This window comes from Ruditapes philippinarum, unplaced genomic scaffold, assembly GCF_026571515.1.
Source record: "Ruditapes philippinarum isolate M1 unplaced genomic scaffold, ASM2657151v2 ctg1169_1_1_1_1, whole genome shotgun sequence".
In the NCBI taxonomy this organism is placed as follows: Eukaryota; Metazoa; Mollusca; class Bivalvia; order Venerida; family Veneridae; genus Ruditapes; species Ruditapes philippinarum.
The window spans coordinates 84,981-94,469 of NW_026859164.1; the positions used below are offsets into that span (position 1 = coordinate 84,981).

General features: G+C 32.6%; 1 long non-coding RNA gene across 1 annotated transcript; it reads right to left on the minus strand.

Annotated features, from left to right (window-relative positions):
* Positions 1 to 3,310: 3,310 nt before the first annotated feature.
* Positions 3,311 to 3,984, minus strand: LOC132755508 (uncharacterized). The gene is made up of 2 exons (XR_009629224.1): positions 3,732 to 3,984; positions 3,311 to 3,401 (listed from the first exon to the last, which is right to left on the minus strand). It is a non-coding gene; the product is annotated as an uncharacterized LOC132755508 (long non-coding RNA).
* Positions 3,985 to 9,489: the final 5,505 nt, after the last annotated feature.

A 9,489-nucleotide genomic window follows, 5' to 3' on the forward strand; every position in this document is an offset into this window, starting at 1 on the left:
ATTCTGCTTGGTAACATTAAATATTAAAGTTGTAGCGTTTTACGCTACTGAGGTTTCTTAAGATTATGATAACATCAAAAATACCTTCTTTCTTCGATATCATTCATTCGTTCGTTCGTTCGGTCGGTTGGTCGGTCGACCGTCCGTTCGTTCCTGCGTCCGTTCGTACGTTTATTCTTCGATCTGTCTTACGTTCGGTCATTAGTTTATTCATTCTGTAATACGTTCGGTCATGAATGTATCATAAAAGCATGGAAAATTTGGTAATAGAACATTCTGCTATAATCATAAGTGTATTAAGAGATAAAAGAGAAAATATCATATTGAATTGAACACGATACCGTTGAGTTTAAAGACTGGGTCTTTTAAGTTGTAAATTATTGTTTGTGAATACACACACATTTCCTTCTTCAAAACTGAAGTAGGAAGTCTTGTATTATAGACAAGTGTTTCCCTACTCGAGCAAGGACGCTATACAATTACGTGTCATAAATTTATGAAAGTCATCCTGTTACTCGTGTCACGTAAATCTGGTACTTTAATATTACTATGACATACAATTAGAAAACACAATTCCTTTTTTTTATTAATTGTAGAAAAAAATATCATGAAATGAAATTAAAGTGAACAGCACTTCCGGTTGTCAGTCAGATTACCTTGGCTATTATCGCACACGGCGTTTCTACGGAAGTTAACGGAAATAAAAAATTTTACGATTGTTACGACAACCGGAAGTGAGTTATTTGTGTCTGCTGCATAAGAAGCGTTGCACATTTCAGCGTGCCAACACTGGTGGTACAACTTTCTTTCCTGGAAATCTGAGAATACAATAAGAATATTTCAAACGATAATATTGAAAAGCCATATTTAAATCTACAGACTTTTCTTTGCAATTAATTCTATTAAAGTAAAAGGAAAACAAATTATACGAAAGAATATAAAATACAATAAAGGAAGTAAGAACCTTTCTTCAATCAAACGATCTCCAATAACTAAAAATTACACGTAATCTCTATAATAACAACTGTATTTTTGTTGAAATTAGAGGATTTATTTTTGTACAACTTCCTTGTATATTAATAGTGCTATAGTCATAACGCGTTTTGTTAAAGTTTATTGTTGGTAACTTAAAAAAAATAAAGTTTAAAAACCTACAATAAAGTCTTTATCATTAATCTTGTTCTGTAATTGTTTTCTTATAACCAACGTAAAAGTATGATACACTTTGATTTTTAAACCCCACAGGAAGTCCATATACGAACGATTTACTCAAAAAGAATGTTAGAATTTTTATCTTATTTTCTTATTGCATTACTTGATTTTGTTTTTGTTATTGTTGCATCTTTTAAAAGAGAATAAAAAAATAAAATGCATCGTGAAATACTGAAAATAGATTTATAATTAAACGGAATGTAAGTACTCATCATAAAATAACAACAGATGTCGGATTTAAAGGGAAAAAATGCCCCCCCCCCCTTAGAATAGAAGAACAACAAACAATCAAATCAAGGTTTTATTATCTAAGTCATAGTTTATAATATGTAAGAACATGTAAACAAGCAAACATCAAAACAGAATTAGTAAAAGTTATAAAAACAATTTATTTTTGTCAAAATACATTCCATTATAAATCATTATGGATGGCAATTGATCGAACAAAACATGTTGTTTGTATATTTTTTGATATACAAAGTAAAACAAACACTACATCAAACTACAACAACAACAACAACAACAACAAACAAACAACAGTAATAAACAAACGTACACATCTATCAATATATATAACACATATGCATCATTTTGCCTTTTCTTTCGTAAAAGCCAAACCGCTAAACACTTTATACGAGCGGAAATGTTGTATGTAATAGTAATGAGATAAAGGTTCATAAAACTAATGTTTGTAATTAGTGTTATTACTACATACAGTCAAACCTTTAATTAAAGACCATGGTTTGAGTACAGAAAAAAGACATGCATCAAAATCTCAAAATTTCAATAATTCGAAAGAATATAATGCGGAACAAAAACTTGCTTAAGAAGACCTAATGTTACTTTTTTTGAAATTCCAATTCATGTACTTAATTATTTAATGCAATGATATGTATTAGAAAGAGCATCGAAATACGAGGCTATCTGATTCGTATGTGTGGGCGTATAAATCACATTTCCGAATGTTTTGATGTTCTTTCTCTTTTGTATCATGACCAAAAATAAAAACAGTTCCCTGTTATAAAATGAAACCCCAGAAAAAGCGAATAATGTACGAACATCTGAATATAACTTCTTTTCCCTGTCGTCACAATAAGTAAACCCTTGAAACAAAATGACCCCATTACTTATTTTACATACTCGAATATTTTTACGTGTTAAAAGCTTTACAGTTCAGCCGGCTTTATGACGGGAGGTGGTCTTATGACACAGGTACCATGCGTTTATACAGATGGGCATTTGCGGTCAAACCGGAAAATCACTATAAAATGTTTGGTTCAGCCACGGATTTATATTCCATGTAATATTTATATTGTAATTAACATCTGTGGTGGTTAAGCAAACTATGTTAGTCTCTATAACTTACAGGTTCTTCGTATCTAATATAAGTTAACACATGCGATCTTTATCCCACTATAAAATCGAGGAAAGGCACACGTGCCCTTTGTGATATTGGCACAATTTAATTTATTATTTTGAATGATACATATTGGCGAAATACGATTGAATGTACGTTCAATAAATACATTCCTATATATGTAGTATAAAATACATGTACATATTTCAAATTATTTTTGGAGACACTGAAAGCTCGCGAGACACAAATGACGTATTAGATGGACATTATGTGAAATCCCAATTTGCACTGTCTCATCGTTCACCTTAATGCCCTCATATTTAAAGTACTGGAACCCTGTGGTTCTGACACTTATATGTATTTATAGTGTTTGTATACAGCCATAATCTTAAGTCTACATTGACGTAAATATCCCCGGAATGACAAAATTTCACCGGAATGACAAAATTCATTGTAATTAGCGGAAGGAATGTTTACAATTTACGATACACTTGTAAAATCGGCCTACCCGGATTATGAAACGCGTGGACAGTGTCCGAATTGTATTGTCCGAATAATCTTGTTATCGGAGGAATTCATGATGAATAAATAAACTTCAGGGGAGTTGTGGTCATTCTTGGAGATTTTTATAAATCTACATGACGCAGTTAAATTCCATTTACGATCATTACAACTTAAATGTTATCGAGTACTTACAAATTCGTCACAATTTCTAACACCCTTTTGCAAAAAATGCGGGTACTAAGGTAGCACTCCACAGTTAATTTCAAGTTCCTGCCGTCAATGTCCTACAAGCAATACGTCTAATAATTCTGATACCAAACTACACAACCTGGAAAAAGAAAACACATTTTGTTGAGAACATATATGACAAAAGATTGCAAATCTACAAAGAAATTATCCCATCTGCAATAGGCAGGCAGTCAAAAAATTTGCAATTCATTCCGTTGAAGCCCAAAATCTACAGTGGCCCGAGACCCAAAACAACACATTTCGACCCTCTGGCAAAAAATATCTGCAAATATACAGGCTAAAGGAACACCGTCTCTGCTTTAGCAACTCCCTATACATGCAAAATATCACAAAGAAACTAGTCCTCAACCTTGTAGATTTTTGCTACTGCTAAAAGTTTGTACCCCCCTGTAAAATGACTTCTTTTTACCGTGCATGCTGTATAAAAGCAATGTTTACAAAAAATGGCGGCCTTGACATTCATAATCAACAGCATGTGATTTCTGGCCAGGTTTTCGAATTTGCCAGTGATCATATTAGATGTCACAAAAACAAATTTTATGCTGAAAATGCATTTTAAAGACAACCAGTCATTTAAATCCAGAATATTCACTATATCCAAGAAATCCTCCCTGGCCATTCGAAGCTGTGGCTTACATTACTGTGGTGTGCTACCTTAGGAAAAAAAACAACATGTATCAATTTTTAAATGTAAAAGTACATACTCTTGTGCTATAATTTCAGGATAACAGAGTGGCATTAAAGCAGCATGCCTTCAGATTGATGGTAATTTTCATGAAGATGTTGAAAATTCATTTAAAAGAAAAATATTGTGAAGTGGGCAAAGAAAGTACTTGGCACATCTCAAATGACACTTACAATCCACATTAGTTACCAAAAAAGAGGCAAAAATATGCAAAAATAGCACTTACTGCGTTAGTCACGCGATAAAGTCTGCTAAATCAGTCATTAATCGCATCTTCTTACTTTTCTTAAAATCTTAGTACATTTTTCTCAACTTTGGTTTTCTTGAAATTTTTAGGCTCATCTGGAGGCATGCAGCTTCAACGTTAAGATAACGTAATTCACGAATGTCGTTTGCTCGTGAACATTGACAACGACCGAAGAATGTCGAAATAAATGACGTAATTATACGGAAATTACCGAAGGGAAAAGATTGATTTCATCACTGGTCGCATATATATAGTTACAGGTCTCTTTTAAAGTCTTTAATACCATTAAAAATAAAAATGTTGGACCACTGTATAAAGGGTATATAATCAAAAGGAAAACAAATTATACGAAAGAATATAAAATACAGTAAAGGAAGTTAGAAACTTTCTTCAATCAAACGATAATAAGTGGACGGGTGGACAGAGTCTCATGAAATATGAACCGATAAACTGGTTATTGGTTAGAGACCAGCACTGAGATGCTGGTGTCAACATGGTACATGTATATACACACAATAACACGCATATAAAAAGATTGCTGGGAAAGAATTTAGTTTGCAAGAACTTGCGGCTATAAAAATCTAAAAATGACAGAAGTTTGCCTCATATTTTCGAAACACGACCGTGGAAATTTGCAAAAAAATATTTGTTGCTGTCATACTTTCTGTGTTATTCATTCTTTAAAATAATCTAAAATGAATAAATAAATCAGCTTCGTTCATTCTCTGAATTGTTTTCAGATTTATGTCTGATTTTATACAATGTAGTTTGGCGTAAATCAGACCATGTAAAATTGAAATTCCGATAAACAAAGAAAAAAAAAACTGTCGTCTGCTGCGAAAGAAAATTTGTAATATTTTGGAACAACAGAACTAGAGCGACGTAAAGTCTGGAAATGCAGTAAGACTAGCATAAAATGACAACAACAAACAAACAAAGTTTGATTTAAAAACAGATGTGCTAGGAACAATATCTGTCTTCTGCTGTAGGAAATTCCGTTACATCGTATGTTCTGAATATAAATCAGCATTTATCAAAAATGAAATTATTCCAGAATCTCTTAAGATTGTTAGCAACTTGTATACAATAACAAGGTAAACAAAAAATTGACTTTTTCAATATAATGTTTAAAACCGAGTCCAATGTTATAAAGAAATTATCTAAGCTCAGACTCAGATCTTAAGTATTTGATTGGTCAAAAACTGACACAGAATGGACACTGACCAATGAAAATCCTGAGATTTGAGACAGTGCTCAGAAAAAAATGTTTTATAACCCCGTGGCCTCAAATTTGAGTAAAATTTGACATATTTGTTATAATATAAAAAATGAAATAATGCATGTGTTCCGCTCGCGCGCATTAAAGCATTGTGATCAATAAGGAAATTTTCGCTGACCCAGATAAAACGAGGAAGACAGAGCGAAATATATAAATCAAATGTAATTATTGACATAAATGTCCTCAAATTTAAATCAATTTTATTTCACATAACTTAATTAGGACACATGCTTCCCCAATTAATGAAATATGAACTACTCATTCATTCATATAGATCGAATTGTAGACAGGCATCTTTACGTTTTCATTATGTAAAACGGTCTTGATTATCTTAATTAAAGACTGATCTGTATATATCTTAATTGTAGTGCAGGAATACATGTTGTAAGTATGTCAATAAATCCAGGTTGATGAATTATTTGTCTGGTAACGTGTGTCCATTGATAGAGAACGTGTCATATGACACGTGACTATCGTTCCCAAATCCTTATTCCCCATGAACTTTCTACAAGGACGCGCCAAAATGATAAACTATTCCGCACCTCAAATAAAATTCGTAGACCTCAAGTTAATAGGCTCAAAGAACCGGTATCTTTTGAAATGATCATATAAATGGAGGGAAGGTATTGTGGGTAAAGCAGTCTGCCATTAAACTCAGAAATCGTGGGTTTAAGCCTTTACTTGGACCATAATTGCGTTTAAGCACCAATTAGCCGGGGATACTGACTGGAAATAAGCTATAAGTTTTTACCTCAATAGAACGATGACATTGAATAAAGCTTAATATAGCAAATTGTGTATATTTCAAAGATGCTCGAATTGTAAAACATTGTAACGCGCTACATGAAGTCACGATCGTGGAATGTTAACACTTGTAGGCGTTAATAAAATACTTTCCAGCGTTCTAAATTTAAATTGATAGGTTATTAACAGATATGATCTCTTATTAATGTTTGATTAAAATTTGTATGAACAGTTCCGAACATTCTTTATATAGAGGGACAGCAAACATCCTTTAATGTCCATTCTTTGTTTTACAATACCTGGAATGCTTCGGATACCTTACCACGCTAAAGTTGTGCTAAACACACTGTTGCCATGTACGGCAGTAGTTAAATATACAAATATGTGTCATTGTGTTGTTAACAACCGTAACACAAATTACAACAATGTTTTGTGCTAGTTTATGAATGCAAAACTGTACAAATGAATTGTGATACAAAATGTAAGGCAAAGGAAAGATGTTCATTAATTCTAACACAAAAAATGACACGATATAATATATACTGCACAGTACTGTACTTATAACACGTATCTTAACTTTGAAATTTTGAAACAGACATACAAATTGCCATACAAAAGTCCATAATGCAACGAATTTTAAGTCAATACACATGTTGTTTTTTCTCTCGTTTCGTTCTCTTTTGTTGCAGGGGTAAATGAATAATATACCAGAGGGTTTTTTGCCTTTTTATTTGTTTTCAAGAGGCGTTCACAAGTCAAAATTGTAAGCGGTTTTCACTTCTTTTTGCAAAATATTCCCTACAAGTAAGTAACTGTTGATATCTAAATCTGATATGACTAAGACATACTAGCAAAATTCCATGGTGGGTCCCATGACCCTCCCCCCACACACACTCTTGGATCTGCGCAATATGTTAAATACATGCTTAAAACACACACCGCCAAATCGTGTGACCATTTCGTGTGGCCATATAATTCATAACCATCTTTTTTCAATCCAAAACAACTGGTTAAAAAACTTAGACACTCTTGTCAACACATGCTTCTGCAAGAAATTTCAATTCTTTCACAGAACCACGTGTCATTCGATGATGGTCTACACATTTCCCTTTTGCAGTCTCATTATTACTAGAGTATGAAAATATAACAGCTAAATTCTATTTCCCCGATAAAGACCACCTCTGTTAAGAAACCATTTTCCCTTGTTTCCCTCCCATTTTCTCGTTGCACTGCAGAATGTAAGAAAAAAGCAACAGAGTACTTATATAATAAAACTGAAAGAATTGTTAATTTGTTGTTGTTGCTGTGTTTAGTCATAATAACGTGTTGTAGATCTACACTAAATGTGACCAATAGGCAGCCCATCTGTACTTCAATATTAGTGGCGGTGCCCCCCACCCCCCGTTGAAAATGCGGGTTTAGGGAAGAAGATTTGAAAAACATTATCATAAAGGACAATATTGATGACATTTAAATAGGTATGACATGAAAGTAAAATAAATTATAATGGTGCAATGGTGCATCGTCATTTAATGTTTATTTTTTTCGTATAATTCTATGGATGCGCACAATAAACACCTGTATCATTAATGCACTCGGTTTTGAATATTTATCTATCAATAATATATATCCAGTATAAATTTAGTCAAATACGCTTTATCATTCCATATAAAAAACGAGGTACAATTTATGAGTTGTTCATTCGGAAAATGATTTGTAAATTTCTTAAATCCTGTTGAGTTATTGATGACAATGATTCATAAGCTTATGAAGTCGTTAGATAATTATGTATTTAATCCATCCATATATGGTAATGTTTATAAGACACGCACGACTAACTCGTAGGCAGCGTTATCGACATGCTCTGCATGCTTTGTAACGCAGATAAAAAATAACAGCAACAAAACGTCAGTTGACGTAAAGTTGACGGTAAATAATGAGATACGTTACGGTGCATACTGTTATTCATACGTATGTATAAAAATAAAGACATTTCTGAATACGCCCCTTGTCTTATGGTTACTTATGGAACAAAAAAAGAAAGTCGTGATGAGTAGAATAAAATCAGGCTCTATTTGTGTTTTCGGGATACATTTATCCATAGCACTGCAAAATAAGTTTTAACACATTCCGGGTATTATTTCTTCAACTCTAAGATTAAGGATTTTGGCTGAAATGGTTGACCAAGCGTTTGTCGTAATTTTTTTCACGAAAACTTTTATCTCTACCAGAATGTTTGACCTTAAAACCCAGTCGTTGGTTTCTTTTTGTTCTTACGGACTGATTGCAAACAAAACAAATCTTCAAGTTTTTATAAAAACGATACTGTCAATGTCAAAGCATCGTCGGAACCCACGGTATACTACATTTAATACATGTATACGGTAAGTAGCCTGGGTTACCGAGGATGATGTCAATGTTACATCTCAAAAATGATTCAATTCGTTTTCTATTTTTGTTCTTTGCTTTTTTTATGTTCCTTTTCCTTTAAGTTTTTTCACGGGCAGTAACTATCTACGCCCACAACAAGATGTACTATTTAATTTCCTATTTTCCTATTAACACATCATCAAATGAAGACAACAACAAAAATTGTCATCGAAACGCATTTTACTTGTTTCATATTTGAGGGGTGAAAAAGGCAGACGACAATTCTAGTCCACCTACAACACGTCATTTCTGTTTCACCAGCACGTGCCCTATCAATCATATCCTCGATGACAAAGTAATTTTTCGATTTGTTTAATAAGTTTTCAATGATTTACTTATGTCTTTTTATATTTTCATATTTATTTGCCACCCACAATTTATTTTTAACGCCACCTGTCGCCCATGACGATAATGTAGACAAAACATACTTTTTATTGATTTAATTACTCATTTTTAATTTTGATCGATTGTTACTATTTATAGATTTTTATGTATTTTTCAATTTGACAAAAATAGTTCGTATCCACCTTCGATTCATAACAATATCAAGATGAGCAGTACCTATATTTAGAATTGTTAACTTGATGACAGATTGATAATTTAATAAATAATTTGATACCATTCAATTCAATATATGATAAAAAGGGCGTACATTGATTTATTATATTGTCAATAAACTATAATACAAGGACATTCTTTTGGTACCTGGGCCTCGTCTGTTTAATTTCTATACATATTCTGAATGCTTACAAGGTAATAATAGATTTATTTTAGGATATATC